General features: G+C 52.8%; 21 non-coding genes across 21 annotated transcripts; all 21 read left to right on the top strand.

Annotated features, from left to right (window-relative positions):
• The first annotated feature begins 1,047 nt into the window (after positions 1 to 1,047).
• Positions 1,048 to 1,120, top strand: trnaf-gaa (transfer RNA phenylalanine (anticodon GAA)). Its single transcript has one exon. It is a non-coding gene; the product is annotated as a tRNA-Phe (tRNA).
• A 1,183-nt stretch (positions 1,121 to 2,303) lies between these two features.
• trnaf-gaa (transfer RNA phenylalanine (anticodon GAA)) lies at positions 2,304 to 2,376 on the top strand. The gene has a single exon. It is a non-coding gene; the product is annotated as a tRNA-Phe (tRNA).
• Positions 2,377 to 3,559: 1,183 nt separating this feature from the next.
• On the top strand, positions 3,560 to 3,632 carry trnaf-gaa (transfer RNA phenylalanine (anticodon GAA)). The gene has a single exon. It is a non-coding gene; the product is annotated as a tRNA-Phe (tRNA).
• A 1,183-nt stretch (positions 3,633 to 4,815) lies between these two features.
• Positions 4,816 to 4,888, top strand: trnaf-gaa (transfer RNA phenylalanine (anticodon GAA)). Its single transcript has one exon. It is a non-coding gene; the product is annotated as a tRNA-Phe (tRNA).
• Positions 4,889 to 6,071: 1,183 nt separating this feature from the next.
• Positions 6,072 to 6,144, top strand: trnaf-gaa (transfer RNA phenylalanine (anticodon GAA)). Its single transcript has one exon. It is a non-coding gene; the product is annotated as a tRNA-Phe (tRNA).
• Positions 6,145 to 7,327: 1,183 nt separating this feature from the next.
• On the top strand, positions 7,328 to 7,400 carry trnaf-gaa (transfer RNA phenylalanine (anticodon GAA)). Its single transcript has one exon. It is a non-coding gene; the product is annotated as a tRNA-Phe (tRNA).
• A 1,183-nt stretch (positions 7,401 to 8,583) lies between these two features.
• On the top strand, positions 8,584 to 8,656 carry trnaf-gaa (transfer RNA phenylalanine (anticodon GAA)). The gene has a single exon. It is a non-coding gene; the product is annotated as a tRNA-Phe (tRNA).
• Positions 8,657 to 9,839: 1,183 nt separating this feature from the next.
• On the top strand, positions 9,840 to 9,912 carry trnaf-gaa (transfer RNA phenylalanine (anticodon GAA)). The gene has a single exon. It is a non-coding gene; the product is annotated as a tRNA-Phe (tRNA).
• A 1,183-nt stretch (positions 9,913 to 11,095) lies between these two features.
• Positions 11,096 to 11,168, top strand: trnaf-gaa (transfer RNA phenylalanine (anticodon GAA)). The gene has a single exon. It is a non-coding gene; the product is annotated as a tRNA-Phe (tRNA).
• Positions 11,169 to 12,351: 1,183 nt separating this feature from the next.
• trnaf-gaa (transfer RNA phenylalanine (anticodon GAA)) lies at positions 12,352 to 12,424 on the top strand. Its single transcript has one exon. It is a non-coding gene; the product is annotated as a tRNA-Phe (tRNA).
• Positions 12,425 to 13,607: 1,183 nt separating this feature from the next.
• On the top strand, positions 13,608 to 13,680 carry trnaf-gaa (transfer RNA phenylalanine (anticodon GAA)). Its single transcript has one exon. It is a non-coding gene; the product is annotated as a tRNA-Phe (tRNA).
• Positions 13,681 to 14,863: 1,183 nt separating this feature from the next.
• trnaf-gaa (transfer RNA phenylalanine (anticodon GAA)) lies at positions 14,864 to 14,936 on the top strand. Its single transcript has one exon. It is a non-coding gene; the product is annotated as a tRNA-Phe (tRNA).
• A 1,183-nt stretch (positions 14,937 to 16,119) lies between these two features.
• trnaf-gaa (transfer RNA phenylalanine (anticodon GAA)) lies at positions 16,120 to 16,192 on the top strand. The gene has a single exon. It is a non-coding gene; the product is annotated as a tRNA-Phe (tRNA).
• A 1,183-nt stretch (positions 16,193 to 17,375) lies between these two features.
• On the top strand, positions 17,376 to 17,448 carry trnaf-gaa (transfer RNA phenylalanine (anticodon GAA)). The gene has a single exon. It is a non-coding gene; the product is annotated as a tRNA-Phe (tRNA).
• Positions 17,449 to 18,631: 1,183 nt separating this feature from the next.
• trnaf-gaa (transfer RNA phenylalanine (anticodon GAA)) lies at positions 18,632 to 18,704 on the top strand. Its single transcript has one exon. It is a non-coding gene; the product is annotated as a tRNA-Phe (tRNA).
• Positions 18,705 to 19,887: 1,183 nt separating this feature from the next.
• On the top strand, positions 19,888 to 19,960 carry trnaf-gaa (transfer RNA phenylalanine (anticodon GAA)). Its single transcript has one exon. It is a non-coding gene; the product is annotated as a tRNA-Phe (tRNA).
• A 1,183-nt stretch (positions 19,961 to 21,143) lies between these two features.
• trnaf-gaa (transfer RNA phenylalanine (anticodon GAA)) lies at positions 21,144 to 21,216 on the top strand. The gene has a single exon. It is a non-coding gene; the product is annotated as a tRNA-Phe (tRNA).
• Positions 21,217 to 22,399: 1,183 nt separating this feature from the next.
• On the top strand, positions 22,400 to 22,472 carry trnaf-gaa (transfer RNA phenylalanine (anticodon GAA)). Its single transcript has one exon. It is a non-coding gene; the product is annotated as a tRNA-Phe (tRNA).
• Positions 22,473 to 23,655: 1,183 nt separating this feature from the next.
• On the top strand, positions 23,656 to 23,728 carry trnaf-gaa (transfer RNA phenylalanine (anticodon GAA)). The gene has a single exon. It is a non-coding gene; the product is annotated as a tRNA-Phe (tRNA).
• Positions 23,729 to 24,911: 1,183 nt separating this feature from the next.
• Positions 24,912 to 24,984, top strand: trnaf-gaa (transfer RNA phenylalanine (anticodon GAA)). Its single transcript has one exon. It is a non-coding gene; the product is annotated as a tRNA-Phe (tRNA).
• A 1,183-nt stretch (positions 24,985 to 26,167) lies between these two features.
• Positions 26,168 to 26,240, top strand: trnaf-gaa (transfer RNA phenylalanine (anticodon GAA)). Its single transcript has one exon. It is a non-coding gene; the product is annotated as a tRNA-Phe (tRNA).
• The last annotated feature ends 967 nt before the right edge of the window (positions 26,241 to 27,207 follow it).

The following is a 27,207-nucleotide window of genomic DNA, read 5'->3' on the forward strand; positions in this document are numbered from 1 at the left end:
GATGCCTTTTGCTTCCAGTCTCATGGCACATTTCTTCTGATTGGCTGCGTAAGGAGCATTCCAAAACAGTCAAATAATCAAATCGACAAACCCTCAATCCTGCACCAATTCCAATTCTCCGACTCTTCATTGACCAACATCTGCGAACGCACAAAACACTCTTTGAGTCAGCGACGCGTCCATGCTGGCCTTTGCACTCTCTCTCTCTCTATCAAACACTCCCTCGCTCGTAAGCTTGCTGACGGCCAGCTGTTCCAGCTTGCAAAAACCGGTGATCCCTGATCGCAATGGAAAAGTTGCAGGAGAGACGCTGACATGCGCATGGCCGCCTGACTTTAGGTTGATTTGAGCGTTCCAGAGGCGCGCCTTGGGAAATCGCTTTGGACTGTTCCTTGTTTTCGACACAAGCGGTCACTTCAGAAGTGATTGTGCAGAATGACGATGGAAAAGTATTCACAAACAGAGTCGGTGGTGTAAACAGGCAGTGACTTACATGCCGCTTTGGAGATGGTTGCGGAGAACTTGGGAATCCTCAAGCCTGCAGAGTAAGAACTGATGGTTTTCACAGTGGACGGACTGAAGCCGGAGCAGAGGCGATGAGTTCAAATTGTTCCGGTGCGTCGGCTCGCTCGCAAAGCAGCTTAGACCGATACTGACCGTTTGCAGACGGATGGCATCACGTGCAGCAGTTCGAGAGCTAGAGGAGAGATGGGGTGAAGCTGGCGAGAGATGTTGACGGTGAACGGAGCACGACGTGGAACTTGTCGAGGACTGGAGGGACCAGTTCCTGGTTGTGCATTCGACGAGCGAGTCGACCAGAGCCAAGCTGTCAACTTCAGAAATGATGGTGCAGAATCAACGACAGTGTCGATATAGACGGCATAAAGAGGCAGCGGCTGAAGCCAACTGTCCGGCGAGAAAACAGGCTGGGAAATTTTGCCGGAAGGAGTCGATGTCGTGAGGAGATTTGGAACAAAAACGCAGGGCAAATCCCAAGTGAATGTGGCGGCGAGCAAAGTGCTGCAGCGTGCCGAACTGGCTGCAGCTGCCGAAATAGCTCAGTTGGGTAAGCGTTAGACTGAAGATCTAAAGGTCCCCGGTTCAATCCTGGGTTTCGGCAGGTGCAGAGTCGCTCGCGCGCTCCGTCCTTCGTTTAACTGCGACGGAGGCGAGTGAATGAAGGTGAAGCTCTGCACCTGGTCTTGCTGGCGCGAGGGTGGTTTGCATTGCCTCTCACCCTCCTCCTGCAGCCATTCGATGCCTTTTGCTTCCAGTCTCATGGCACATTTCTTCTGATTGGCTGCGTAAGGAGCATTCCAAAACAGTCAAATAATCAAATCGACAAACCCTCAATCCTGCACCAATTCCAATTCTCCGACTCTTCATTGACCAACATCTGCGAACGCACAAAACACTCTTTGAGTCAGCGACGCGTCCATGCTGGCCTTTGCACTCTCTCTCTCTCTATCAAACACTCCCTCGCTCGTAAGCTTGCTGACGGCCAGCTGTTCCAGCTTGCAAAAACCGGTGATCCCTGATCGCAATGGAAAAGTTGCAGGAGAGACGCTGACATGCGCATGGCCGCCTGACTTTAGGTTGATTTGAGCGTTCCAGAGGCGCGCCTTGGGAAATCGCTTTGGACTGTACCTTGTTTTCGACACAAGCGGTCACTTCAGAAGTGATTGTGCAGAATGACGATGGAAAAGTATTCACAAACAGAGTCGGTGGTGTAAACAGGCAGTGACTTACATGCCGCTTTGGAGATGGTTGCGGAGAACTTGGGAATCCTCAAGCCTGCAGAGTAAGAACTGATGGTTTTCACAGTGGACGGACTGAAGCCGGAGCAGAGGCGATGAGTTCAAATTGTTCCGGTGCGTCGGCTCGCTCGCAAAGCAGCTTAGACCGATACTGACCGTTTGCAGACGGATGGCATCACGTGCAGCAGTTCGAGAGCTAGAGGAGAGATGGGGTGAAGCTGGCGAGAGATGTTGACGGTGAACGGAGCACGACGTGGAACTTGTCGAGGACTGGAGTGACCAGTTCCTGGTTGTGCATTCGACGAGCGAGTCGACCAGAGCCAAGCTGTCAACTTCAGAAATGATGGTGCAGAATCAACGACAGTGTCGATATAGACGGCATAAAGAGGCAGCGGCTGAAGCCAACTGTCCGGCGAGAAAACAGGCTGGGAAATTTTGCCGGAAGGAGTCGATGTCGTGAGGAGATTTGGAACAAAAACGCAGGGCAAATCCCAAGTGAATGTGGCAGCGAGCAAAGTGCTGCAGCGTGCCGAGCGGGCTGCAGCTGCCGAAATAGCTCAGTTGGGAGAGCGTTAGACTGAAGATCTAAAGGTCCCCGGTTCAATCCCGGGTTTCGGCAGGTGCAGAGTCGCTCGCGCGCTCCGTCCTTCGTTTAACTGCGACGGAGGCGAGTGAATGAAGGTGAAGCTCTGCACCTGGTCTTGCTGGCGCGAGGGTGGTTTGCATTGCCTCTCACCCTCCTCCTGCAGCCATTCGATGCCTTTTGCTTCCAGTCTCATGGCACATTTCTTCTGATTGGCTGCGTAAGGAGCATTCCAAAACAGTCAAATAATCAAATCGACAAACCCTCAATCCTGCACCAATTCCAATTCTCCGACTCTTCATTGACCAACATCTGCGAACGCACAAAACACTCTTTGAGTCAGCGACGCGTCCATGCTGGCCTTTGCACTCTCTCTCTCTCTATCAAACACTCCCTCGCTCGTAAGCTTGCTGACGGCCAGCTGTTCCAGCTTGCAAAAACCGGTGATCCCTGATCGCAATGGAAAAGTTGCAGGAGAGACGCTGACATGCGCATGGCCGCCTGACTTTAGGTTGATTTGAGCGTTCCAGAGGCGCGCCTTGGGAAATCGCTTTGGACTGTTCCTTGTTTTCGACACAAGCGGTCACTTCAGAAGTGATTGTGCAGAATGACGATGGAAAAGTATTCACAAACAGAGTCGGTGGTGTAAACAGGCAGTGACTTACATGCCGCTTTGGAGATGGTTGCGGAGAACTTGGGAATCCTCAAGCCTGCAGAGTAAGAACTGATGGTTTTCACAGTGGACGGACTGAAGCCGGAGCAGAGGCGATGAGTTCAAATTGTTCCGGTGCGTCGGCTCGCTCGCAAAGCAGCTTAGACCGATACTGACCGTTTGCAGACGGATGGCATCACGTGCAGCAGTTCGAGAGCTAGAGGAGAGATGGGGTGAAGCTGGCGAGAGATGTTGACGGTGAACGGAGCACGACGTGGAACTTGTCGAGGACTGGAGGGACCAGTTCCTGGTTGTGCATTCGACGAGCGAGTCGACCAGAGCCAAGCTGTCAACTTCAGAAATGATGGTGCAGAATCAACGACAGTGTCGATATAGACGGCATAAAGAGGCAGCGGCTGAAGCCAACTGTCCGGCGAGAAAACAGGCTGGGAAATTTTGCCGGAAGGAGTCGATGTCGTGAGGAGATTTGGAACAAAAACGCAGGGCAAATCCCAAGTGAATGTGGCAGCGAGCAAAGTGCTGCAGCGTGCCGAACTGGCTGCAGCTGCCGAAATAGCTCAGTTGGGTAAGCGTTAGACTGAAAATCTAAAGGTCCCCGGTTCAATCCTGGGTTTCGGCAGGTGCAGAGTCGCTCGCGCGCTCCGTCCTTCGTTTAACTGCGACGGAGACGAGTGAATGAAGGTGAAGCTCTGCACCTGGTCTTGCTGGCGCGAGGGTGGTTTGCATTGCCTCTCACCCTCCTCCTGCAGCCATTCGATGCCTTTTGCTTCCAGTCTCATGGCACATTTCTTCTGATTGGCTGCGTAAGGAGCATTCCAAAACAGTCAAATAATCAAATCGACAAACCCTCAATCCTGCACCAATTCCAATTCTCCGACTCTTCATTGACCAACATCTGCGAACGCACAAAACACTCTTTGAGTCAGCGACGCGTCCATGCTGGCCTTTGCACTCTCTCTCTCTCTATCAAACACTCCCTCGCTCGTAAGCTTGCTGACGGCCAGCTGTTCCAGCTTGCAAAAACCGGTGATCCCTGATCGCAATGGAAAAGTTGCAGGAGAGACGCTGACATGCGCATGGCCGCCTGACTTTAGGTTGATTTGAGCGTTCCAGAGGCGCGCCTTGGGAAATCGCTTTGGACTGTTCCTTGTTTTCGACACAAGCGGTCACTTCAGAAGTGATTGTGCAGAATGACGATGGAAAAGTATTCACAAACAGAGTCGGTGGTGTAAACAGGCAGTGACTTACATGCCGCTTTGGAGATGGTTGCGGAGAACTTGGGAATCCTCAAGCCTGCAGAGTAAGAACTGATGGTTTTCACAGTGGACGGACTGAAGCCGGAGCAGAGGCGATGAGTTCAAATTGTTCCGGTGCGTCGGCTCGCTCGCAAAGCAGCTTAGACCGATACTGACCGTTTGCAGACGGATGGCATCACGTGCAGCAGTTCGAGAGCTAGAGGAGAGATGGGGTGAAGCTGGCGAGAGATGTTGACGGTGAACGGAGCACGACGTGGAACTTGTCGAGGACTGGAGGGACCAGTTCCTGGTTGTGCATTCGACGAGCGAGTCGACCAGAGCCAAGCTGTCAACTTCAGAAATGATGGTGCAGAATCAACGACAGTGTCGATATAGACGGCATAAAGAGGCAGCGGCTGAAGCCAACTGTCCGGCGAGAAAACAGGCTGGGAAATTTTGCCGGAAGGAGTCGATGTCGTGAGGAGATTTGGAACAAAAACGCAGGGCAAATCCCAAGTGAATGTGGCGGCGAGCAAAGTGCTGCAGCGTGCCGAACTGGCTGCAGCTGCCGAAATAGCTCAGTTGGGTAAGCGTTAGACTGAAGATCTAAAGGTCCCCGGTTCAATCCTGGGTTTCGGCAGGTGCAGAGTCGCTCGCGCGCTCCGTCCTTCGTTTAACTGCGACGGAGGCGAGTGAATGAAGGTGAAGCTCTGCACCTGGTCTTGCTGGCGCGAGGGTGGTTTGCATTGCCTCTCACCCTCCTCCTGCAGCCATTCGATGCCTTTTGCTTCCAGTCTCATGGCACATTTCTTCTGATTGGCTGCGTAAGGAGCATTCCAAAACAGTCAAATAATCAAATCGACAAACCCTCAATCCTGCACCAATTCCAATTCTCCGACTCTTCATTGACCAACATCTGCGAACGCACAAAACACTCTTTGAGTCAGCGACGCGTCCATGCTGGCCTTTGCACTCTCTCTCTCTCTATCAAACACTCCCTCGCTCGTAAGCTTGCTGACGGCCAGCTGTTCCAGCTTGCAAAAACCGGTGATCCCTGATCGCAATGGAAAAGTTGCAGGAGAGACGCTGACATGCGCATGGCCGCCTGACTTTAGGTTGATTTGAGCGTTCCAGAGGCGCGCCTTGGGAAATCGCTTTGGACTGTACCTTGTTTTCGACACAAGCGGTCACTTCAGAAGTGATTGTGCAGAATGACGATGGAAAAGTATTCACAAACAGAGTCGGTGGTGTAAACAGGCAGTGACTTACATGCCGCTTTGGAGATGGTTGCGGAGAACTTGGGAATCCTCAAGCCTGCAGAGTAAGAACTGATGGTTTTCACAGTGGACGGACTGAAGCCGGAGCAGAGGCGATGAGTTCAAATTGTTCCGGTGCGTCGGCTCGCTCGCAAAGCAGCTTAGACCGATACTGACCGTTTGCAGACGGATGGCATCACGTGCAGCAGTTCGAGAGCTAGAGGAGAGATGGGGTGAAGCTGGCGAGAGATGTTGACGGTGAACGGAGCACGACGTGGAACTTGTCGAGGACTGGAGTGACCAGTTCCTGGTTGTGCATTCGACGAGCGAGTCGACCAGAGCCAAGCTGTCAACTTCAGAAATGATGGTGCAGAATCAACGACAGTGTCGATATAGACGGCATAAAGAGGCAGCGGCTGAAGCCAACTGTCCGGCGAGAAAACAGGCTGGGAAATTTTGCCGGAAGGAGTCGATGTCGTGAGGAGATTTGGAACAAAAACGCAGGGCAAATCCCAAGTGAATGTGGCAGCGAGCAAAGTGCTGCAGCGTGCCGAGCGGGCTGCAGCTGCCGAAATAGCTCAGTTGGGAGAGCGTTAGACTGAAGATCTAAAGGTCCCCGGTTCAATCCCGGGTTTCGGCAGGTGCAGAGTCGCTCGCGCGCTCCGTCCTTCGTTTAACTGCGACGGAGGCGAGTGAATGAAGGTGAAGCTCTGCACCTGGTCTTGCTGGCGCGAGGGTGGTTTGCATTGCCTCTCACCCTCCTCCTGCAGCCATTCGATGCCTTTTGCTTCCAGTCTCATGGCACATTTCTTCTGATTGGCTGCGTAAGGAGCATTCCAAAACAGTCAAATAATCAAATCGACAAACCCTCAATCCTGCACCAATTCCAATTCTCCGACTCTTCATTGACCAACATCTGCGAACGCACAAAACACTCTTTGAGTCAGCGACGCGTCCATGCTGGCCTTTGCACTCTCTCTCTCTCTATCAAACACTCCCTCGCTCGTAAGCTTGCTGACGGCCAGCTGTTCCAGCTTGCAAAAACCGGTGATCCCTGATCGCAATGGAAAAGTTGCAGGAGAGACGCTGACATGCGCATGGCCGCCTGACTTTAGGTTGATTTGAGCGTTCCAGAGGCGCGCCTTGGGAAATCGCTTTGGACTGTTCCTTGTTTTCGACACAAGCGGTCACTTCAGAAGTGATTGTGCAGAATGACGATGGAAAAGTATTCACAAACAGAGTCGGTGGTGTAAACAGGCAGTGACTTACATGCCGCTTTGGAGATGGTTGCGGAGAACTTGGGAATCCTCAAGCCTGCAGAGTAAGAACTGATGGTTTTCACAGTGGACGGACTGAAGCCGGAGCAGAGGCGATGAGTTCAAATTGTTCCGGTGCGTCGGCTCGCTCGCAAAGCAGCTTAGACCGATACTGACCGTTTGCAGACGGATGGCATCACGTGCAGCAGTTCGAGAGCTAGAGGAGAGATGGGGTGAAGCTGGCGAGAGATGTTGACGGTGAACGGAGCACGACGTGGAACTTGTCGAGGACTGGAGGGACCAGTTCCTGGTTGTGCATTCGACGAGCGAGTCGACCAGAGCCAAGCTGTCAACTTCAGAAATGATGGTGCAGAATCAACGACAGTGTCGATATAGACGGCATAAAGAGGCAGCGGCTGAAGCCAACTGTCCGGCGAGAAAACAGGCTGGGAAATTTTGCCGGAAGGAGTCGATGTCGTGAGGAGATTTGGAACAAAAACGCAGGGCAAATCCCAAGTGAATGTGGCAGCGAGCAAAGTGCTGCAGCGTGCCGAACTGGCTGCAGCTGCCGAAATAGCTCAGTTGGGTAAGCGTTAGACTGAAAATCTAAAGGTCCCCGGTTCAATCCTGGGTTTCGGCAGGTGCAGAGTCGCTCGCGCGCTCCGTCCTTCGTTTAACTGCGACGGAGACGAGTGAATGAAGGTGAAGCTCTGCACCTGGTCTTGCTGGCGCGAGGGTGGTTTGCATTGCCTCTCACCCTCCTCCTGCAGCCATTCGATGCCTTTTGCTTCCAGTCTCATGGCACATTTCTTCTGATTGGCTGCGTAAGGAGCATTCCAAAACAGTCAAATAATCAAATCGACAAACCCTCAATCCTGCACCAATTCCAATTCTCCGACTCTTCATTGACCAACATCTGCGAACGCACAAAACACTCTTTGAGTCAGCGACGCGTCCATGCTGGCCTTTGCACTCTCTCTCTCTCTATCAAACACTCCCTCGCTCGTAAGCTTGCTGACGGCCAGCTGTTCCAGCTTGCAAAAACCGGTGATCCCTGATCGCAATGGAAAAGTTGCAGGAGAGACGCTGACATGCGCATGGCCGCCTGACTTTAGGTTGATTTGAGCGTTCCAGAGGCGCGCCTTGGGAAATCGCTTTGGACTGTTCCTTGTTTTCGACACAAGCGGTCACTTCAGAAGTGATTGTGCAGAATGACGATGGAAAAGTATTCACAAACAGAGTCGGTGGTGTAAACAGGCAGTGACTTACATGCCGCTTTGGAGATGGTTGCGGAGAACTTGGGAATCCTCAAGCCTGCAGAGTAAGAACTGATGGTTTTCACAGTGGACGGACTGAAGCCGGAGCAGAGGCGATGAGTTCAAATTGTTCCGGTGCGTCGGCTCGCTCGCAAAGCAGCTTAGACCGATACTGACCGTTTGCAGACGGATGGCATCACGTGCAGCAGTTCGAGAGCTAGAGGAGAGATGGGGTGAAGCTGGCGAGAGATGTTGACGGTGAACGGAGCACGACGTGGAACTTGTCGAGGACTGGAGGGACCAGTTCCTGGTTGTGCATTCGACGAGCGAGTCGACCAGAGCCAAGCTGTCAACTTCAGAAATGATGGTGCAGAATCAACGACAGTGTCGATATAGACGGCATAAAGAGGCAGCGGCTGAAGCCAACTGTCCGGCGAGAAAACAGGCTGGGAAATTTTGCCGGAAGGAGTCGATGTCGTGAGGAGATTTGGAACAAAAATGCAGGGCAAATCCCAAGTGAATGTGGCGGCGAGCAAAGTGCTGCAGCGTGCCGAACTGGCTGCAGCTGCTGAAACAGCTCAGTTGGGTAAGCGTTAGACTGAAGATCTAAAGGTCCCCGGTTCAATCCTGGGTTTCGGCAGGTGCAGAGTCGCTCGCGCGCTCCGTCCTTCGTTTAACTGCGACGGAGGCGAGTGAATGAAGGTGAAGCTCTGCACCTGGTCTTGCTGGCGCGAGGGTGGTTTGCATTGCCTCTCACCCTCCTCCTGCAGCCATTCGATGCCTTTTGCTTCCAGTCTCATGGCACATTTCTTCTGATTGGCTGCGTAAGGAGCATTCCAAAACAGTCAAATAATCAAATCGACAAACCCTCAATCCTGCACCAATTCCAATTCTCCGACTCTTCATTGACCAACATCTGCGAACGCACAAAACACTCTTTGAGTCAGCGACGCGTCCATGCTGGCCTTTGCACTCTCTCTCTCTCTATCAAACACTCCCTCGCTCGTAAGCTTGCTGACGGCCAGCTGTTCCAGCTTGCAAAAACCGGTGATCCCTGATCGCAATGGAAAAGTTGCAGGAGAGACGCTGACATGCGCATGGCCGCCTGACTTTAGGTTGATTTGAGCGTTCCAGAGGCGCGCCTTGGGAAATCGCTTTGGACTGTACCTTGTTTTCGACACAAGCGGTCACTTCAGAAGTGATTGTGCAGAATGACGATGGAAAAGTATTCACAAACAGAGTCGGTGGTGTAAACAGGCAGTGACTTACATGCCGCTTTGGAGATGGTTGCGGAGAACTTGGGAATCCTCAAGCCTGCAGAGTAAGAACTGATGGTTTTCACAGTGGACGGACTGAAGCCGGAGCAGAGGCGATGAGTTCAAATTGTTCCGGTGCGTCGGCTCGCTCGCAAAGCAGCTTAGACCGATACTGACCGTTTGCAGACGGATGGCATCACGTGCAGCAGTTCGAGAGCTAGAGGAGAGATGGGGTGAAGCTGGCGAGAGATGTTGACGGTGAACGGAGCACGACGTGGAACTTGTCGAGGACTGGAGTGACCAGTTCCTGGTTGTGCATTCGACGAGCGAGTCGACCAGAGCCAAGCTGTCAACTTCAGAAATGATGGTGCAGAATCAACGACAGTGTCGATATAGACGGCATAAAGAGGCAGCGGCTGAAGCCAACTGTCCGGCGAGAAAACAGGCTGGGAAATTTTGCCGGAAGGAGTCGATGTCGTGAGGAGATTTGGAACAAAAACGCAGGGCAAATCCCAAGTGAATGTGGCGGCGAGCAAAGTGCTGCAGCGTGCCGAGCGGGCTGCCGCTGCCGAAATGGCTCAGTTGGGAGAGCGTTAGACTGAAGATCAAAAGGTCCCCGGTTCAATCCCGGGTTTCGGCAGGTGCAGAGTCGCTCGCGCGCTCCGTCCTTCGTTTAACTGCGACGGAGGCGAGTGAATGAAGGTGAAGCTCTGCACCTGGTCTTGCTGGCGCGAGGGTGGTTTGCATTGCCTCTCACCCTCCTCCTGCAGCCATTCGATGCCTTTTGCTTCCAGTCTCATGGCACATTTCTTCTGATTGGCTGCGTAAGGAGCATTCCAAAACAGTCAAATAATCAAATCGACAAACCCTCAATCCTGCACCAATTCCAATTCTCCGACTCTTCATTGACCAACATCTGCGAACGCACAAAACACTCTTTGAGTCAGCGACGCGTCCATGCTGGCCTTTGCACTCTCTCTCTCTCTATCAAACACTCCCTCGCTCGTAAGCTTGCTGACGGCCAGCTGTTCCAGCTTGCAAAAACCGGTGATCCCTGATCGCAATGGAAAAGTTGCAGGAGAGACGCTGACATGCGCATGGCCGCCTGACTTTAGGTTGATTTGAGCGTTCCAGAGGCGCGCCTTGGGAAATCGCTTTGGACTGTTCCTTGTTTTCGACACAAGCGGTCACTTCAGAAGTGATTGTGCAGAATGACGATGGAAAAGTATTCACAAACAGAGTCGGTGGTGTAAACAGGCAGTGACTTACATGCCGCTTTGGAGATGGTTGCGGAGAACTTGGGAATCCTCAAGCCTGCAGAGTAAGAACTGATGGTTTTCACAGTGGACGGACTGAAGCCGGAGCAGAGGCGATGAGTTCAAATTGTTCCGGTGCGTCGGCTCGCTCGCAAAGCAGCTTAGACCGATACTGACCGTTTGCAGACGGATGGCATCACGTGCAGCAGTTCGAGAGCTAGAGGAGAGATGGGGTGAAGCTGGCGAGAGATGTTGACGGTGAACGGAGCACGACGTGGAACTTGTCGAGGACTGGAGGGACCAGTTCCTGGTTGTGCATTCGACGAGCGAGTCGACCAGAGCCAAGCTGTCAACTTCAGAAATGATGGTGCAGAATCAACGACAGTGTCGATATAGACGGCATAAAGAGGCAGCGGCTGAAGCCAACTGTCCGGCGAGAAAACAGGCTGGGAAATTTTGCCGGAAGGAGTCGATGTCGTGAGGAGATTTGGAACAAAAATGCAGGGCAAATCCCAAGTGAATGTGGCGGCGAGCAAAGTGCTGCAGCGTGCCGAACTGGCTGCAGCTGCTGAAACAGCTCAGTTGGGTAAGCGTTAGACTGAAGATCTAAAGGTCCCCGGTTCAATCCTGGGTTTCGGCAGGTGCAGAGTCGCTCGCGCGCTCCGTCCTTCGTTTAACTGCGACGGAGGCGAGTGAATGAAGGTGAAGCTCTGCACCTGGTCTTGCTGGCGCGAGGGTGGTTTGCATTGCCTCTCACCCTCCTCCTGCAGCCATTCGATGCCTTTTGCTTCCAGTCTCATGGCACATTTCTTCTGATTGGCTGCGTAAGGAGCATTCCAAAACAGTCAAATAATCAAATCGACAAACCCTCAATCCTGCACCAATTCCAATTCTCCGACTCTTCATTGACCAACATCTGCGAACGCACAAAACACTCTTTGAGTCAGCGACGCGTCCATGCTGGCCTTTGCACTCTCTCTCTCTCTATCAAACACTCCCTCGCTCGTAAGCTTGCTGACGGCCAGCTGTTCCAGCTTGCAAAAACCGGTGATCCCTGATCGCAATGGAAAAGTTGCAGGAGAGACGCTGACATGCGCATGGCCGCCTGACTTTAGGTTGATTTGAGCGTTCCAGAGGCGCGCCTTGGGAAATCGCTTTGGACTGTACCTTGTTTTCGACACAAGCGGTCACTTCAGAAGTGATTGTGCAGAATGACGATGGAAAAGTATTCACAAACAGAGTCGGTGGTGTAAACAGGCAGTGACTTACATGCCGCTTTGGAGATGGTTGCGGAGAACTTGGGAATCCTCAAGCCTGCAGAGTAAGAACTGATGGTTTTCACAGTGGACGGACTGAAGCCGGAGCAGAGGCGATGAGTTCAAATTGTTCCGGTGCGTCGGCTCGCTCGCAAAGCAGCTTAGACCGATACTGACCGTTTGCAGACGGATGGCATCACGTGCAGCAGTTCGAGAGCTAGAGGAGAGATGGGGTGAAGCTGGCGAGAGATGTTGACGGTGAACGGAGCACGACGTGGAACTTGTCGAGGACTGGAGTGACCAGTTCCTGGTTGTGCATTCGACGAGCGAGTCGACCAGAGCCAAGCTGTCAACTTCAGAAATGATGGTGCAGAATCAACGACAGTGTCGATATAGACGGCATAAAGAGGCAGCGGCTGAAGCCAACTGTCCGGCGAGAAAACAGGCTGGGAAATTTTGCCGGAAGGAGTCGATGTCGTGAGGAGATTTGGAACAAAAACGCAGGGCAAATCCCAAGTGAATGTGGCGGCGAGCAAAGTGCTGCAGCGTGCCGAGCGGGCTGCCGCTGCCGAAATGGCTCAGTTGGGAGAGCGTTAGACTGAAGATCAAAAGGTCCCCGGTTCAATCCCGGGTTTCGGCAGGTGCAGAGTCGCTCGCGCGCTCCGTCCTTCGTTTAACTGCGACGGAGGCGAGTGAATGAAGGTGAAGCTCTGCACCTGGTCTTGCTGGCGCGAGGGTGGTTTGCATTGCCTCTCACCCTCCTCCTGCAGCCATTCGATGCCTTTTGCTTCCAGTCTCATGGCACATTTCTTCTGATTGGCTGCGTAAGGAGCATTCCAAAACAGTCAAATAATCAAATCGACAAACCCTCAATCCTGCACCAATTCCAATTCTCCGACTCTTCATTGACCAACATCTGCGAACGCACAAAACACTCTTTGAGTCAGCGACGCGTCCATGCTGGCCTTTGCACTCTCTCTCTCTCTATCAAACACTCCCTCGCTCGTAAGCTTGCTGACGGCCAGCTGTTCCAGCTTGCAAAAACCGGTGATCCCTGATCGCAATGGAAAAGTTGCAGGAGAGACGCTGACATGCGCATGGCCGCCTGACTTTAGGTTGATTTGAGCGTTCCAGAGGCGCGCCTTGGGAAATCGCTTTGGACTGTACCTTGTTTTCGACACAAGCGGTCACTTCAGAAGTGATTGTGCAGAATGACGATGGAAAAGTATTCACAAACAGAGTCGGTGGTGTAAACAGGCAGTGACTTACATGCCGCTTTGGAGATGGTTGCGGAGAACTTGGGAATCCTCAAGCCTGCAGAGTAAGAACTGATGGTTTTCACAGTGGACGGACTGAAGCCGGAGCAGAGGCGATGAGTTCAAATTGTTCCGGTGCGTCGGCTCGCTCGCAAAGCAGCTTAGACCGATACTGACCGTTTGCAGACGGATGGCATCACGTGCAGCAGTTCGAGAGCTAGAGGAGAGATGGGGTGAAGCTGGCGAGAGATGTTGACGGTGAACGGAGCACGACGTGGAACTTGTCGAGGACTGGAGGGACCAGTTCCTGGTTGTGCATTCGACGAGCGAGTCGACCAGAGCCAAGCTGTCAACTTCAGAAATGATGGTGCAGAATCAACGACAGTGTCGATATAGACGGCATAAAGAGGCAGCGGCTGAAGCCAACTGTCCGGCGAGAAAACAGGCTGGGAAATTTTGCCGGAAGGAGTCGATGTCGTGAGGAGATTTGGAACAAAAACGCAGGGCAAATCCCAAGTGAATGTGGCGGCGAGCAAAGTGCTGCAGCGTGCCGAACTGGCTGCAGCTGCCGAAATAGCTCAGTTGGGTAAGCGTTAGACTGAAGATCTAAAGGTCCCCGGTTCAATCCCGGGTTTCGGCAGGTGCAGAGTCGCTCGCGCGCTCCGTCCTTCGTTTAACTGCGACGGAGGCGAGTGAATGAAGGTGAAGCTCTGCACCTGGTCTTGCTGGCGCGAGGGTGGTTTGCATTGCCTCTCACCCTCCTCCTGCAGCCATTCGATGCCTTTTGCTTCCAGTCTCATGGCACATTTCTTCTGATTGGCTGCGTAAGGAGCATTCCAAAACAGTCAAATAATCAAATCGACAAACCCTCAATCCTGCACCAATTCCAATTCTCCGACTCTTCATTGACCAACATCTGCGAACGCACAAAACACTCTTTGAGTCAGCGACGCGTCCATGCTGGCCTTTGCACTCTCTCTCTCTCTATCAAACACTCCCTCGCTCGTAAGCTTGCTGACGGCCAGCTGTTCCAGCTTGCAAAAACCGGTGATCCCTGATCGCAATGGAAAAGTTGCAGGAGAGACGCTGACATGCGCATGGCCGCCTGACTTTAGGTTGATTTGAGCGTTCCAGAGGCGCGCCTTGGGAAATCGCTTTGGACTGTACCTTGTTTTCGACACAAGCGGTCACTTCAGAAGTGATTGTGCAGAATGACGATGGAAAAGTATTCACAAACAGAGTCGGTGGTGTAAACAGGCAGTGACTTACATGCCGCTTTGGAGATGGTTGCGGAGAACTTGGGAATCCTCAAGCCTGCAGAGTAAGAACTGATGGTTTTCACAGTGGACGGACTGAAGCCGGAGCAGAGGCGATGAGTTCAAATTGTTCCGGTGCGTCGGCTCGCTCGCAAAGCAGCTTAGACCGATACTGACCGTTTGCAGACGGATGGCATCACGTGCAGCAGTTCGAGAGCTAGAGGAGAGATGGGGTGAAGCTGGCGAGAGATGTTGACGGTGAACGGAGCACGACGTGGAACTTGTCGAGGACTGGAGTGACCAGTTCCTGGTTGTGCATTCGACGAGCGAGTCGACCAGAGCCAAGCTGTCAACTTCAGAAATGATGGTGCAGAATCAACGACAGTGTCGATATAGACGGCATAAAGAGGCAGCGGCTGAAGCCAACTGTCCGGCGAGAAAACAGGCTGGGAAATTTTGCCGGAAGGAGTCGATGTCGTGAGGAGATTTGGAACAAAAACGCAGGGCAAATCCCAAGTGAATGTGGCAGCGAGCAAAGTGCTGCAGCGTGCCGAGCGGGCTGCAGCTGCTGAAATAGCTCAGTTGGGAGAGCGTTAGACTGAAGATCTAAAGGTCCCCGGTTCAATCCCGGGTTTCGGCAGGTGCAGAGTCGCTCGCGCGCTCCGTCCTTCGTTTAACTGCGACGGAGGCGAGTGAATGAAGGTGAAGCTCTGCACCTGGTCTTGCTGGCGCGAGGGTGGTTTGCATTGCCTCTCACCCTCCTCCTGCAGCCATTCGATGCCTTTTGCTTCCAGTCTCATGGCACATTTCTTCTGATTGGCTGCGTAAGGAGCATTCCAAAACAGTCAAATAATCAAATCGACAAACCCTCAATCCTGCACCAATTCCAATTCTCCGACTCTTCATTGACCAACATCTGCGAACGCACAAAACACTCTTTGAGTCAGCGACGCGTCCATGCTGGCCTTTGCACTCTCTCTCTCTCTATCAAACACTCCCTCGCTCGTAAGCTTGCTGACGGCCAGCTGTTCCAGCTTGCAAAAACCGGTGATCCCTGATCGCAATGGAAAAGTTGCAGGAGAGACGCTGACATGCGCATGGCCGCCTGACTTTAGGTTGATTTGAGCGTTCCAGAGGCGCGCCTTGGGAAATCGCTTTGGACTGTTCCTTGTTTTCGACACAAGCGGTCACTTCAGAAGTGATTGTGCAGAATGACGATGGAAAAGTATTCACAAACAGAGTCGGTGGTGTAAACAGGCAGTGACTTACATGCCGCTTTGGAGATGGTTGCGGAGAACTTGGGAATCCTCAAGCCTGCAGAGTAAGAACTGATGGTTTTCACAGTGGACGGACTGAAGCCGGAGCAGAGGCGATGAGTTCAAATTGTTCCGGTGCGTCGGCTCGCTCGCAAAGCAGCTTAGACCGATACTGACCGTTTGCAGACGGATGGCATCACGTGCAGCAGTTCGAGAGCTAGAGGAGAGATGGGGTGAAGCTGGCGAGAGATGTTGACGGTGAACGGAGCACGACGTGGAACTTGTCGAGGACTGGAGGGACCAGTTCCTGGTTGTGCATTCGACGAGCGAGTCGACCAGAGCCAAGCTGTCAACTTCAGAAATGATGGTGCAGAATCAACGACAGTGTCGATATAGACGGCATAAAGAGGCAGCGGCTGAAGCCAACTGTCCGGCGAGAAAACAGGCTGGGAAATTTTGCCGGAAGGAGTCGATGTCGTGAGGAGATTTGGAACAAAAACGCAGGGCAAATCCCAAGTGAATGTGGCGGCGAGCAAAGTGCTGCAGCGTGCCGAACTGGCTGCAGCTGCCGAAATAGCTCAGTTGGGTAAGCGTTAGACTGAAGATCTAAAGGTCCCCGGTTCAATCCCGGGTTTCGGCAGGTGCAGAGTCGCTCGCGCGCTCCGTCCTTCGTTTAACTGCGACGGAGGCGAGTGAATGAAGGTGAAGCTCTGCACCTGGTCTTGCTGGCGCGAGGGTGTTTTGCATTGCCTCTCACCCTCCTCCTGCAGCCATTCGATGCCTTTTGCTTCCAGTCTCATGGCACATTTCTTCTGATTGGCTGCGTAAGGAGCATTCCAAAACAGTCAAATAATCAAATCGACAAACCCTCAATCCTGCACCAATTCCAATTCTCCGACTCTTCATTGACCAACATCTGCGAACGCACAAAACACTCTTTGAGTCAGCGACGCGTCCATGCTGGCCTTTGCACTCTCTCTCTCTCTATCAAACACTCCCTCGCTCGTAAGCTTGCTGACGGCCAGCTGTTCCAGCTTGCAAAAACCGGTGATCCCTGATCGCAATGGAAAAGTTGCAGGAGAGACGCTGACATGCGCATGGCCGCCTGACTTTAGGTTGATTTGAGCGTTCCAGAGGCGCGCCTTGGGAAATCGCTTTGGACTGTACCTTGTTTTCGACACAAGCGGTCACTTCAGAAGTGATTGTGCAGAATGACGATGGAAAAGTATTCACAAACAGAGTCGGTGGTGTAAACAGGCAGTGACTTACATGCCGCTTTGGAGATGGTTGCGGAGAACTTGGGAATCCTCAAGCCTGCAGAGTAAGAACTGATGGTTTTCACAGTGGACGGACTGAAGCCGGAGCAGAGGCGATGAGTTCAAATTGTTCCGGTGCGTCGGCTCGCTCGCAAAGCAGCTTAGACCGATACTGACCGTTTGCAGACGGATGGCATCACGTGCAGCAGTTCGAGAGCTAGAGGAGAGATGGGGTGAAGCTGGCGAGAGATGTTGACGGTGAACGGAGCACGACGTGGAACTTGTCGAGGACTGGAGTGACCAGTTCCTGGTTGTGCATTCGACGAGCGAGTCGACCAGAGCCAAGCTGTCAACTTCAGAAATGATGGTGCAGAATCAACGACAGTGTCGATATAGACGGCATAAAGAGGCAGCGGCTGAAGCCAACTGTCCGGCGAGAAAACAGGCTGGGAAATTTTGCCGGAAGGAGTCGATGTCGTGAGGAGATTTGGAACAAAAACGCAGGGCAAATCCCAAGTGAATGTGGCAGCGAGCAAAGTGCTGCAGCGTGCCGAGCGGGCTGCCGCTGCCGAAATGGCTCAGTTGGGAGAGCGTTAGACTGAAGATCAAAAGGTCCCCGGTTCAATCCCGGGTTTCGGCAGGTGCAGAGTCGCTCGCGCGCTCCGTCCTTCGTTTAACTGCGACGGAGGCGAGTGAATGAAGGTGAAGCTCTGCACCTGGTCTTGCTGGCGCGAGGGTGGTTTGCATTGCCTCTCACCCTCCTCCTGCAGCCATTCGATGCCTTTTGCTTCCAGTCTCATGGCACATTTCTTCTGATTGGCTGCGTAAGGAGCATTCCAAAACAGTCAAATAATCAAATCGACAAACCCTCAATCCTGCACCAATTCCAATTCTCCGACTCTTCATTGACCAACATCTGCGAACGCACAAAACACTCTTTGAGTCAGCGACGCGTCCATGCTGGCCTTTGCACTCTCTCTCTCTCTATCAAACACTCCCTCGCTCGTAAGCTTGCTGACGGCCAGCTGTTCCAGCTTGCAAAAACCGGTGATCCCTGATCGCAATGGAAAAGTTGCAGGAGAGACGCTGACATGCGCATGGCCGCCTGACTTTAGGTTGATTTGAGCGTTCCAGAGGCGCGCCTTGGGAAATCGCTTTGGACTGTACCTTGTTTTCGACACAAGCGGTCACTTCAGAAGTGATTGTGCAGAATGACGATGGAAAAGTATTCACAAACAGAGTCGGTGGTGTAAACAGGCAGTGACTTACATGCCGCTTTGGAGATGGTTGCGGAGAACTTGGGAATCCTCAAGCCTGCAGAGTAAGAACTGATGGTTTTCACAGTGGACGGACTGAAGCCGGAGCAGAGGCGATGAGTTCAAATTGTTCCGGTGCGTCGGCTCGCTCGCAAAGCAGCTTAGACCGATACTGACCGTTTGCAGACGGATGGCATCACGTGCAGCAGTTCGAGAGCTAGAGGAGAGATGGGGTGAAGCTGGCGAGAGATGTTGACGGTGAACGGAGCACGACGTGGAACTTGTCGAGGACTGGAGGGACCAGTTCCTGGTTGTGCATTCGACGAGCGAGTCGACCAGAGCCAAGCTGTCAACTTCAGAAATGATGGTGCAGAATCAACGACAGTGTCGATATAGACGGCATAAAGAGGCAGCGGCTGAAGCCAACTGTCCGGCGAGAAAACAGGCTGGGAAATTTTGCCGGAAGGAGTCGATGTCGTGAGGAGATTTGGAACAAAAACGCAGGGCAAATCCCAAGTGAATGTGGCGGCGAGCAAAGTGCTGCAGCGTGCCGAACTGGCTGCAGCTGCCGAAATAGCTCAGTTGGGTAAGCGTTAGACTGAAGATCTAAAGGTCCCCGGTTCAATCCCGGGTTTCGGCAGGTGCAGAGTCGCTCGCGCGCTCCGTCCTTCGTTTAACTGCGACGGAGGCGAGTGAATGAAGGTGAAGCTCTGCACCTGGTCTTGCTGGCGCGAGGGTGGTTTGCATTGCCTCTCACCCTCCTCCTGCAGCCATTCGATGCCTTTTGCTTCCAGTCTCATGGCACATTTCTTCTGATTGGCTGCGTAAGGAGCATTCCAAAACAGTCAAATAATCAAATCGACAAACCCTCAATCCTGCACCAATTCCAATTCTCCGACTCTTCATTGACCAACATCTGCGAACGCACAAAACACTCTTTGAGTCAGCGACGCGTCCATGCTGGCCTTTGCACTCTCTCTCTCTCTATCAAACACTCCCTCGCTCGTAAGCTTGCTGACGGCCAGCTGTTCCAGCTTGCAAAAACCGGTGATCCCTGATCGCAATGGAAAAGTTGCAGGAGAGACGCTGACATGCGCATGGCCGCCTGACTTTAGGTTGATTTGAGCGTTCCAGAGGCGCGCCTTGGGAAATCGCTTTGGACTGTTCCTTGTTTTCGACACAAGCGGTCACTTCAGAAGTGATTGTGCAGAATGACGATGGAAAAGTATTCACAAACAGAGTCGGTGGTGTAAACAGGCAGTGACTTACATGCCGCTTTGGAGATGGTTGCGGAGAACTTGGGAATCCTCAAGCCTGCAGAGTAAGAACTGATGGTTTTCACAGTGGACGGACTGAAGCCGGAGCAGAGGCGATGAGTTCAAATTGTTCCGGTGCGTCGGCTCGCTCGCAAAGCAGCTTAGACCGATACTGACCGTTTGCAGACGGATGGCATCACGTGCAGCAGTTCGAGAGCTAGAGGAGAGATGGGGTGAAGCTGGCGAGAGATGTTGACGGTGAACGGAGCACGACGTGGAACTTGTCGAGGACTGGAGGGACCAGTTCCTGGTTGTGCATTCGACGAGCGAGTCGACCAGAGCCAAGCTGTCAACTTCAGAAATGATGGTGCAGAATCAACGACAGTGTCGATATAGACGGCATAAAGAGGCAGCGGCTGAAGCCAACTGTCCGGCGAGAAAACAGGCTGGGAAATTTTGCCGGAAGGAGTCGATGTCGTGAGGAGATTTGGAACAAAAATGCAGGGCAAATCCCAAGTGAATGTGGCGGCGAGCAAAGTGCTGCAGCGTGCCGAACTGGCTGCAGCTGCTGAAACAGCTCAGTTGGGTAAGCGTTAGACTGAAGATCTAAAGGTCCCCGGTTCAATCCTGGGTTTCGGCAGGTGCAGAGTCGCTCGCGCGCTCCGTCCTTCGTTTAACTGCGACGGAGGCGAGTGAATGAAGGTGAAGCTCTGCACCTGGTCTTGCTGGCGCGAGGGTGGTTTGCATTGCCTCTCACCCTCCTCCTGCAGCCATTCGATGCCTTTTGCTTCCAGTCTCATGGCACATTTCTTCTGATTGGCTGCGTAAGGAGCATTCCAAAACAGTCAAATAATCAAATCGACAAACCCTCAATCCTGCACCAATTCCAATTCTCCGACTCTTCATTGACCAACATCTGCGAACGCACAAAACACTCTTTGAGTCAGCGACGCGTCCATGCTGGCCTTTGCACTCTCTCTCTCTCTATCAAACACTCCCTCGCTCGTAAGCTTGCTGACGGCCAGCTGTTCCAGCTTGCAAAAACCGGTGATCCCTGATCGCAATGGAAAAGTTGCAGGAGAGACGCTGACATGCGCATGGCCGCCTGACTTTAGGTTGATTTGAGCGTTCCAGAGGCGCGCCTTGGGAAATCGCTTTGGACTGTACCTTGTTTTCGACACAAGCGGTCACTTCAGAAGTGATTGTGCAGAATGACGATGGAAAAGTATTCACAAACAGAGTCGGTGGTGTAAACAGGCAGTGACTTACATGCCGCTTTGGAGATGGTTGCGGAGAACTTGGGAATCCTCAAGCCTGCAGAGTAAGAACTGATGGTTTTCACAGTGGACGGACTGAAGCCGGAGCAGAGGCGATGAGTTCAAATTGTTCCGGTGCGTCGGCTCGCTCGCAAAGCAGCTTAGACCGATACTGACCGTTTGCAGACGGATGGCATCACGTGCAGCAGTTCGAGAGCTAGAGGAGAGATGGGGTGAAGCTGGCGAGAGATGTTGACGGTGAACGGAGCACGACGTGGAACTTGTCGAGGACTGGAGTGACCAGTTCCTGGTTGTGCATTCGACGAGCGAGTCGACCAGAGCCAAGCTGTCAACTTCAGAAATGATGGTGCAGAATCAACGACAGTGTCGATATAGACGGCATAAAGAGGCAGCGGCTGAAGCCAACTGTCCGGCGAGAAAACAGGCTGGGAAATTTTGCCGGAAGGAGTCGATGTCGTGAGGAGATTTGGAACAAAAACGCAGGGCAAATCCCAAGTGAATGTGGCGGCGAGCAAAGTGCTGCAGCGTGCCGAGCGGGCTGCCGCTGCCGAAATGGCTCAGTTGGGAGAGCGTTAGACTGAAGATCAAAAGGTCCCCGGTTCAATCCCGGGTTTCGGCAGGTGCAGAGTCGCTCGCGCGCTCCGTCCTTCGTTTAACTGCGACGGAGGCGAGTGAATGAAGGTGAAGCTCTGCACCTGGTCTTGCTGGCGCGAGGGTGGTTTGCATTGCCTCTCACCCTCCTCCTGCAGCCATTCGATGCCTTTTGCTTCCAGTCTCATGGCACATTTCTTCTGATTGGCTGCGTAAGGAGCATTCCAAAACAGTCAAATAATCAAATCGACAAACCCTCAATCCTGCACCAATTCCAATTCTCCGACTCTTCATTGACCAACATCTGCGAACGCACAAAACACTCTTTGAGTCAGCGACGCGTCCATGCTGGCCTTTGCACTCTCTCTCTCTCTATCAAACACTCCCTCGCTCGTAAGCTTGCTGACGGCCAGCTGTTCCAGCTTGCAAAAACCGGTGATCCCTGATCGCAATGGAAAAGTTGCAGGAGAGACGCTGACATGCGCATGGCCGCCTGACTTTAGGTTGATTTGAGCGTTCCAGAGGCGCGCCTTGGGAAATCGCTTTGGACTGTACCTTGTTTTCGACACAAGCGGTCACTTCAGAAGTGATTGTGCAGAATGACGATGGAAAAGTATTCACAAACAGAGTCGGTGGTGTAAACAGGCAGTGACTTACATGCCGCTTTGGAGATGGTTGCGGAGAACTTGGGAATCCTCAAGCCTGCAGAGTAAGAACTGATGGTTTTCACAGTGGACGGACTGAAGCCGGAGCAGAGGCGATGAGTTCAAATTGTTCCGGTGCGTCGGCTCGCTCGCAAAGCAGCTTAGACCGATACTGACCGTTTGCAGACGGATGGCATCACGTGCAGCAGTTCGAGAGCTAGAGGAGAGATGGGGTGAAGCTGGCGAGAGATGTTGACGGTGAACGGAGCACGACGTGGAACTTGTCGAGGACTGGAGGGACCAGTTCCTGGTTGTGCATTCGACGAGCGAGTCGACCAGAGCCAAGCTGTCAACTTCAGAAATGATGGTGCAGAATCAACGACAGTGTCGATATAGACGGCATAAAGAGGCAGCGGCTGAAGCCAACTGTCCGGCGAGAAAACAGGCTGGGAAATTTTGCCGGAAGGAGTCGATGTCGTGAGGAGATTTGGAACAAAAACGCAGGGCAAATCCCAAGTGAATGTGGCGGCGAGCAAAGTGCTGCAGCGTGCCGAACTGGCTGCAGCTGCCGAAATAGCTCAGTTGGGTAAGCGTTAGACTGAAGATCTAAAGGTCCCCGGTTCAATCCCGGGTTTCGGCAGGTGCAGAGTCGCTCGCGCGCTCCGTCCTTCGTTTAACTGCGACGGAGGCGAGTGAATGAAGGTGAAGCTCTGCACCTGGTCTTGCTGGCGCGAGGGTGGTTTGCATTGCCTCTCACCCTCCTCCTGCAGCCATTCGATGCCTTTTGCTTCCAGTCTCATGGCACATTTCTTCTGATTGGCTGCGTAAGGAGCATTCCAAAACAGTCAAATAATCAAATCGACAAACCCTCAATCCTGCACCAATTCCAATTCTCCGACTCTTCATTGACCAACATCTGCGAACGCACAAAACACTCTTTGAGTCAGCGACGCGTCCATGCTGGCCTTTGCACTCTCTCTCTCTCTATCAAACACTCCCTCGCTCGTAAGCTTGCTGACGGCCAGCTGTTCCAGCTTGCAAAAACCGGTGATCCCTGATCGCAATGGAAAAGTTGCAGGAGAGACGCTGACATGCGCATGGCCGCCTGACTTTAGGTTGATTTGAGCGTTCCAGAGGCGCGCCTTGGGAAATCGCTTTGGACTGTACCTTGTTTTCGACACAAGCGGTCACTTCAGAAGTGATTGTGCAGAATGACGATGGAAAAGTATTCACAAACAGAGTCGGTGGTGTAAACAGGCAGTGACTTACATGCCGCTTTGGAGATGGTTGCGGAGAACTTGGGAATCCTCAAGCCTGCAGAGTAAGAACTGATGGTTTTCACAGTGGACGGACTGAAGCCGGAGCAGAGGCGATGAGTTCAAATTGTTCCGGTGCGTCGGCTCGCTCGCAAAGCAGCTTAGACCGATACTGACCGTTTGCAGACGGATGGCATCACGTGCAGCAGTTCGAGAGCTAGAGGAGAGATGGGGTGAAGCTGGCGAGAGATGTTGACGGTGAACGGAGCACGACGTGGAACTTGTCGAGGACTGGAGTGACCAGTTCCTGGTTGTGCATTCGACGAGCGAGTCGACCAGAGCCAAGCTGTCAACTTCAGAAATGATGGTGCAGAATCAACGACAGTGTCGATATAGACGGCATAAAGAGGCAGCGGCTGAAGCCAACTGTCCGGCGAGAAAACAGGCTGGGAAATTTTGCCGGAAGGAGTCGATGTCGTGAGGAGATTTGGAACAAAAACGCAGGGCAAATCCCAAGTGAATGTGGCAGCGAGCAAAGTGCTGCAGCGTGCCGAGCGGGCTGCAGCTGCTGAAATAGCTCAGTTGGGAGAGCGTTAGACTGAAGATCTAAAGGTCCCCGGTTCAATCCCGGGTTTCGGCAGGTGCAGAGTCGCTCGCGCGCTCCGTCCTTCGTTTAACTGCGACGGAGGCGAGTGAATGAAGGTGAAGCTCTGCACCTGGTCTTGCTGGCGCGAGGGTGGTTTGCATTGCCTCTCACCCTCCTCCTGCAGCCATTCGATGCCTTTTGCTTCCAGTCTCATGGCACATTTCTTCTGATTGGCTGCGTAAGGAGCATTCCAAAACAGTCAAATAATCAAATCGACAAACCCTCAATCCTGCACCAATTCCAATTCTCCGACTCTTCATTGACCAACATCTGCGAACGCACAAAACACTCTTTGAGTCAGCGACGCGTCCATGCTGGCCTTTGCACTCTCTCTCTCTCTATCAAACACTCCCTCGCTCGTAAGCTTGCTGACGGCCAGCTGTTCCAGCTTGCAAAAACCGGTGATCCCTGATCGCAATGGAAAAGTTGCAGGAGAGACGCTGACATGCGCATGGCCGCCTGACTTTAGGTTGATTTGAGCGTTCCAGAGGCGCGCCTTGGGAAATCGCTTTGGACTGTTCCTTGTTTTCGACACAAGCGGTCACTTCAGAAGTGATTGTGCAGAATGACGATGGAAAAGTATTCACAAACAGAGTCGGTGGTGTAAACAGGCAGTGACTTACATGCCGCTTTGGAGATGGTTGCGGAGAACTTGGGAATCCTCAAGCCTGCAGAGTAAGAACTGATGGTTTTCACAGTGGACGGACTGAAGCCGGAGCAGAGGCGATGAGTTCAAATTGTTCCGGTGCGTCGGCTCGCTCGCAAAGCAGCTTAGACCGATACTGACCGTTTGCAGACGGATGGCATCACGTGCAGCAGTTCGAGAGCTAGAGGAGAGATGGGGTGAAGCTGGCGAGAGATGTTGACGGTGAACGGAGCACGACGTGGAACTTGTCGAGGACTGGAGGGACCAGTTCCTGGTTGTGCATTCGACGAGCGAGTCGACCAGAGCCAAGCTGTCAACTTCAGAAATGATGGTGCAGAATCAACGACAGTGTCGATATAGACGGCATAAAGAGGCAGCGGCTGAAGCCAACTGTCCGGCGAGAAAACAGGCTGGGAAATTTTGCCGGAAGGAGTCGATGTCGTGAGGAGATTTGGAACAAAAACGCAGGGCAAATCCCAAGTGAATGTGGCGGCGAGCAAAGTGCTGCAGCGTGCCGAACTGGCTGCAGCTGCCGAAATAGCTCAGTTGGGTAAGCGTTAGACTGAAGATCTAAAGGTCCCCGGTTCAATCCCGGGTTTCGGCAGGTGCAGAGTCGCTCGCGCGCTCCGTCCTTCGTTTAACTGCGACGGAGGCGAGTGAATGAAGGTGAAGCTCTGCACCTGGTCTTGCTGGCGCGAGGGTGTTTTGCATTGCCTCTCACCCTCCTCCTGCAGCCATTCGATGCCTTTTGCTTCCAGTCTCATGGCACATTTCTTCTGATTGGCTGCGTAAGGAGCATTCCAAAACAGTCAAATAATCAAATCGACAAACCCTCAATCCTGCACCAATTCCAATTCTCCGACTCTTCATTGACCAACATCTGCGAACGCACAAAACACTCTTTGAGTCAGCGACGCGTCCATGCTGGCCTTTGCACTCTCTCTCTCTCTATCAAACACTCCCTCGCTCGTAAGCTTGCTGACGGCCAGCTGTTCCAGCTTGCAAAAACCGGTGATCCCTGATCGCAATGGAAAAGTTGCAGGAGAGACGCTGACATGCGCATGGCCGCCTGACTTTAGGTTGATTTGAGCGTTCCAGAGGCGCGCCTTGGGAAATCGCTTTGGACTGTACCTTGTTTTCGACACAAGCGGTCACTTCAGAAGTGATTGTGCAGAATGACGATGGAAAAGTATTCACAAACAGAGTCGGTGGTGTAAACAGGCAGTGACTTACATGCCGCTTTGGAGATGGTTGCGGAGAACTTGGGAATCCTCAAGCCTGCAGAGTAAGAACTGATGGTTTTCACAGTGGACGGACTGAAGCCGGAGCAGAGGCGATGAGTTCAAATTGTTCCGGTGCGTCGGCTCGCTCGCAAAGCAGCTTAGACCGATACTGACCGTTTGCAGACGGATGGCATCACGTGCAGCAGTTCGAGAGCTAGAGGAGAGATGGGGTGAAGCTGGCGAGAGATGTTGACGGTGAACGGAGCACGACGTGGAACTTGTCGAGGACTGGAGTGACCAGTTCCTGGTTGTGCATTCGACGAGCGAGTCGACCAGAGCCAAGCTGTCAACTTCAGAAATGATGGTGCAGAATCAACGACAGTGTCGATATAGACGGCATAAAGAGGCAGCGGCTGAAGCCAACTGTCCGGCGAGAAAACAGGCTGGGAAATTTTGCCGGAAGGAGTCGATGTCGTGAGGAGATTTGGAACAAAAACGCAGGGCAAATCCCAAGTGAATGTGGCAGCGAGCAAAGTGCTGCAGCGTGCCGAGCGGGCTGCCGCTGCCGAAATGGCTCAGTTGGGAGAGCGTTAGACTGAAGATCAAAAGGTCCCCGGTTCAATCCCGGGTTTCGGCAGGTGCAGAGTCGCTCGCGCGCTCCGTCCTTCGTTTAACTGCGACGGAGGCGAGTGAATGAAGGTGAAGCTCTGCACCTGGTCTTGCTGGCGCGAGGGTGGTTTGCATTGCCTCTCACCCTCCTCCTGCAGCCATTCGATGCCTTTTGCTTCCAGTCTCATGGCACATTTCTTCTGATTGGCTGCGTAAGGAGCATTCCAAAACAGTCAAATAATCAAATCGACAAACCCTCAATCCTGCACCAATTCCAATTCTCCGACTCTTCATTGACCAACATCTGCGAACGCACAAAACACTCTTTGAGTCAGCGACGCGTCCATGCTGGCCTTTGCACTCTCTCTCTCTCTATCAAACACTCCCTCGCTCGTAAGCTTGCTGACGGCCAGCTGTTCCAGCTTGCAAAAACCGGTGATCCCTGATCGCAATGGAAAAGTTGCAGGAGAGACGCTGACATGCGCATGGCCGCCTGACTTTAGGTTGATTTGAGCGTTCCAGAGGCGCGCCTTGGGAAATCGCTTTGGACTGTACCTTGTTTTCGACACAAGCGGTCACTTCAGAAGTGATTGTGCAGAATGACGATGGAAAAGTATTCACAAACAGAGTCGGTGGTGTAAACAGGCAGTGACTTACATGCCGCTTTGGAGATGGTTGCGGAGAACTTGGGAATCCTCAAGCCTGCAGAGTAAGAACTGATGGTTTTCACAGTGGACGGACTGAAGCCGGAGCAGAGGCGATGAGTTCAAATTGTTCCGGTGCGTCGGCTCGCTCGCAAAGCAGCTTAGACCGATACTGACCGTTTGCAGACGGATGGCATCACGTGCAGCAGTTCGAGAGCTAGAGGAGAGATGGGGTGAAGCTGGCGAGAGATGTTGACGGTGAACGGAGCACGACGTGGAACTTGTCGAGGACTGGAGGGACCAGTTCCTGGTTGTGCATTCGACGAGCGAGTCGACCAGAGCCAAGCTGTC

The sequence above is a fragment of the Chiloscyllium punctatum genome, chromosome 12, assembly GCF_047496795.1.
Source record: "Chiloscyllium punctatum isolate Juve2018m chromosome 12, sChiPun1.3, whole genome shotgun sequence".
NCBI classification, from domain to species: domain Eukaryota; kingdom Metazoa; phylum Chordata; class Chondrichthyes; order Orectolobiformes; family Hemiscylliidae; genus Chiloscyllium; species Chiloscyllium punctatum.